The sequence below is a fragment of the Ambystoma mexicanum genome, chromosome 10, assembly GCF_040938575.1.
Source record: "Ambystoma mexicanum isolate Mex_15411 chromosome 10, UKY_AmexF1_1, whole genome shotgun sequence".
Lineage (NCBI taxonomy): Eukaryota > Metazoa > Chordata > Amphibia > Caudata > Ambystomatidae > Ambystoma > Ambystoma mexicanum.
Window position 1 is genome coordinate 949291320 of NC_090932.1, and position 5285 is coordinate 949296604.

Consider the following 5285-nt stretch of genomic DNA (forward strand, 5'->3'; position numbering starts at 1 on the left):
GAATAGCTATACCGAATGGTGTCATAGTATCGCTGTGTTCTAGTTCAGTGGTGATGTAAGGAAGAGAGTAAGCGTGGAGATGTGATATGGTGGTTTACATTAGGAGCTTAAGATCGAGCACACTCCAAACCATTCCATGCACTCCAAACCATTCCATGCACTCCAAGCTGTTCCATGCACTCCAAGCCGTTCCATGTACTCCAAACTGTTCCATGCACTCCTGACCATTCCATGCACTCCACTCCATCAGTTCAGTATTCCTTCTGATCAATGCACTTCGTCCGATCTATACATGTTATCCTTCATCATCCGGTCTGCTCATTTCCATGTTAGCCCTCGTTCTCCATGCATCATCCATCCACATACTTGACCCTTTCCATATACTTGGTTTCACCCGTTCCATCCAGATATGACATCCGTTCATCCACATACGTCATCCGTTCATCCAACTACTTCATACGGTCATCCACCTACTTCATCTGTTCATCCACCTACTTCATCCGTTTCACCCACTTCACTCGTTTGATCCACCCACTTCACACGTCACAACCGGTTCACCCGTTCCACCCACTTCATCGGTTCCACCCACTTGACCTGCGCCACCCACTTCACTGGTTCCAGCCACTTCACCGATTCCATCCACCTACTCCATCCGTTCATCCACCTACTTCATCCGTTCTGCCCACTTCACCCGATTCGTCCACACACTTCATTCGTTTCATCCACTTCACCACGTTCCACCCACTCCACCCATTCCACCTACTCCACCCTTTCAACCCACTCCACCCGTGCCACCCAGTTCCTCCATTTTGCCCTCATGCTTCCCAGTTCCTACCGCATACTTCACCCATTCCATCCACATACATCATCCACACACTTCACCCGTTCCATCCACATACTTCATCCGTTCCATCCACATACTTCACCCGTTCCATTCATCCATTTCCCCCGATTCATCCACATATTTCACCCGTCCTTCCACATACTTCACCCATTCCATCCAAGTAAGAACTTGGTTTGCATCAGACAATTCAAAATAGTATTGCCCACAATGTCAATAGTTTGTGCACCTCTAAAGGTATTTCACTACAATGTAGCTGTGTTTCAATTCTGTACAAGCATTATTTGTTATTAAATGATGTCAAATTTGCAGATTAATATAATATATATATATATATATATATATATATATATATATATATTACATGGCCACGGTAGTAGTTATGGTTAAGTTGCTGTTTCCATAGGAAGAGCACTTTTTGGGCGGCCTATAACTTTGCTCTCCCTGGACGTATCCTCACCAAAATGTGCAAAAAAGGTATTTCGGTCACTCTGAATTTTTTTGCAAAGTTTGGTGAGGATTCATCCAGGGGGGGCAAAGTTATAGGGGGGTCACAAAACTTTTTTTTTCCCATAGACTGAATGGGAAAAAAATTTTGCTCGCGCCTACAGCCCAAACCGCTGGACGGATTTCCACCAAATTTGGACCAGGAGCAGCGGCGTGGTCCCGAAAGCGTGCTTTTGCAAATTTGGTGAAAATCCGTCCAGTCGTTTTTTTTTAAAATGACCAAAAAGTAGGTAAAAAAAAATTAGTGATATCTGTGTTCGGTTCGCGGACACACTTCCCTGTTCGCTCCGCGGACAGCGTCCTGATTGGCCAATCGTCTTGCGTGATGTTCGCGGACATGCAACGTGTTCGCTGATTGGACGGATGGAGCGTGAAGCGCATCAGATTTTTCGGTAGCGCCCGCCATCTTGGATTCGCGGACGTCCGCGGACAGCGCGGTGAAACTTTGTTCAAAATGTGTATTTTGTAGAGTGTGTTGGTGTGTAGGAGTGTTTGGGGAGGGTGGGAGTGTATGAGATAGGATGAAAGTTGTGTTTTTTATGTGTTAGACATTCTTTTTATGTTCGATTTGTTTGCAGACATCACGGATGTTCTGAAATGTTCTAAATAAACTGACTAGGGGGTGTTCTAAGGACTCAATATGTGTCTGTTTTGTTCGCAAGCAAAGTGAAACTGTTCTAAGAACACTCGCGGTGTCCGGGGAGTGTTCATAGGGGGTGTCCTGAGGACGCTGTCCGTATTGTTCTCTGTCAAGTTGAATGTGTTCTAAGAACAACCGCAGTGTCCTGAAATGTTCGCAAATAAACAAAATGGGGGTGTTCTGAAGATGTTTTTGAGAACACTCCCGGTGTCCTGAAATGTTCGTAGGGGGTGTCCTGAGGACGCTGTCCATATTGTTCTCTGTCAAGTTGAATGTGTCCTAAGAACACCCGCGGTGTCCTGAAATGTTCGCAAATAAACAAAATGGGGGTGTTCTGAAGACGCTTCTAAGAACACTCGCGGTGTCCGGGAAGTGTTCGTAGGGGGTGTCCTGAGGACGCTGTCGGTATTGTTCTCTGTCAAGTTGAATGTGTCCTAAGACCACTCGTGGTGTCCTGAAATGTTCGCAAATAAACAAAATGGGGGTGTTCTGAAGACGCTTCTAAGAACACTCGCGGTGTCCGGGAAGTGTTCGTAGGGGGTGTCCTGAGGACGCTGTCCGTATTGTTCTCTGTCAAGTTGAATGTGTTCTAAGAACAACCGCAGTGTCCTGAAATGTTCGCAAATAAACAAAATGGGGGTGTTCTGAAGATGTTTTTGAGAACACTCCCGGTGTCCTGAAATGTTCGTAGGGGGTGTCCTGAGGACGCTGTCCGTATTGTTCTCTGTCAAGTTGAATGTGTTCTAAGAACAACCGCAGTGTCCTGAAATGTTCGCAAATAAACAAAATGGGGGTGTTCTGAAGATGTTTTTGAGAACACTCCCGGTGTCCTGAAATGTTCGTAGGGGGTGTCCTGAGGACGCTGTCCATATTGTTCTCTGTCAAGTTGAATGTGTCCTAAGAACACCCGCGGTGTCCTGAAATGTTCGCAAATAAACAAAATGGGGGTGTTCTGAAGACGCTTCTAAGAACACTCGCGGTGTCCGGGAAGTGTTCGTAGGGGGTGTCCTGAGGACGCTATCGGTATTGTTCTCTGTCAAGTTGAATGTGTCCTAAGACCACTCGTGGTGTCCTGAAATGTTCGCAAATAAACAAAATGGGGGTGTTCTGAAGACGCTTCTAAGAACACTTGCGGTGTCCGGGGAGTGTTCGTAGGGGGTGTCCTGAGTACGCTGTCCGTATTGTTCTCTGTCAAGTTGAATGTGTCCTAAGAACACTCGCGGTGTCCTGAAATGTTCGCAAATAAACAAGATGGTGGTGTTCTGAAGACGCTTCTAAGAACACTTGCGGTGTCCGGGGAGTGTTCGTAGGGGGTGTCCTGAGGACGCTTTCCATATTGTTCTCTGTCAAGTTGAATGTGTCCTAAGAACACTCGCGGTGTCCTGAAATGTTCGCAAATAAACAAAATGGGGGTGTTCTGAAGACGCTTCTAAGAACACTAGCGGTGTCCGGGGAGTGTTCGTAGGGGGTGTCCTGAGGACGCTGTCCGTATTGTTCTCTGTCAAGTTGAATGTGTCCTAAGAACACTCGCGGTGTCCTGAAATGTTCGCAAATAAACAAGATGGTGGTGTTCTGAAGACGCTTCTAAGAACACTCGCGGTGTCCGGGGAGTGTTTGTAGGGGGTGTCCTGAGGACGCTGTCCGTATTGTTCTCTGTCAAGTTGAATGTGTCCTAAGAACACTCGCGGTGTCCTGAAATGTTCGCAAATAAACAAAATGGGGGTGTTCTGAAGACGCTTCTAAGAACACTCGCGGTGTCCGGGGAGTGTTCGTAGGGGGTGTCCTGAGGACGCTGTCCTTATTGTTCTCTGTCAAGTTGAATGTGTCCTAAGAACACTCGCGGTGTCCTGAAATGTTTGCAAATAAACAAGATGGTGGTGTTCTGAAGACGCTTCTAAGAACACTCCCGGTGTCCTGGAATGTTCGTAGGTGGTGTCCTGAGGACGCTGTCCGTATTGTTCTCTGTCAAGTTGAATGTGCTCTTAGAACACCCGTGGTGTCCTGAAATGTTTGCAAATAAACAAAATGGGGGTGTTCTGAAGACGCTTCTAAGAACACTTGTGGTGTCCGGGGAGTGTTCGTAGGGGGTGTCCTGAGGACGCTGTCTGTATTCTTCTCTGTCAAGTTGAATGTGTCCTAAGAACACTCGCGGTGTCCTGAAATGTTCGCAAATAAACAAAATGGGGGTGTTCTGAAGACGCTTCTAAGAACACTCGCGGTGTCCTGGAATGTTCGTAGGGGGTGTCCTTAGGACGCTGTCCGTATTGTTCGTTGTTAAATTGAAAGTGTTCTAAGAACTATCGCGTTGTTCTGAAATGTTCGTAGGGGGTGTCCTGAAAACGGTGTCCGTATTGTTCGCTGGCAAGTTCTAGGAACACTCACATTGTTCGCGGACATTTAAAGTTTCCCATAGATCATAGTTGAAATGTTTGACTCTATGGATGTGATATGCTGCGGTGGTTGTTGCCAGGGCATAGAGTCTTGGGTGCATGGCCATTTGGATGCATATCACTATGGATGTGATATGCTGCTATGGTTGTCCTTATTATTGTATACTTACTGTTTGGTCTAGTAATGAGATTCCATGTTTTTCTTCTTCATTTCTGTGATAAAAGAAAATAGCATGTTAGTATTAGTATTTTGTAATGACTTATTACATTGTATAAGCAATATACTTTTATTTTTTTTCGACCCTCATATTTAGTAGAGTACAAATCAGAGTACTGTGCAATTTGCTCAGTTTCTGTGTTTGTTGCTAAAATCATTGGGTCTGTGGGAGAAAAAAAAATCCATGTTGGATTAAAAAAAAAACTTTTTCTGTTATGCTACAGTTTATTTGTTTGTTTGTTTTCAGTGTTCAGTTGTTGTTTCTGGCTAATGCTTTATACTTTGCTTTGTTGTATTTTTTTTGGAGCAGTAACAGATTCTTCATTTGTTTTGATATTATAAAATTTTGGAGCAGTTAGATACCAATTGGCATATTCTAACTGTCTATTTTTTTAATATATTTTAGTGGTTTTGATTTATCTATTTGAATATTGTTAAATTTTGGGACAGTTTGATACCAATTGGCGTATTCTAACTGTGTATTTTTTGGCCCAATTTAGTGGTATTCATTTATCTGATTAGTTGTTGTAGAATCTTTGAGCTGTTAGATAGCTTTTGGAGTATTCTAACAGTTTATATTATTTTAACACAAATTTATAATTTTGGGACAGTTAGATACCAATTGGCGTATTCTAACTGTGGATTTTTTGGTCTAATTTAGTGGTATTCATTTATCTGATTAGTTGTTGT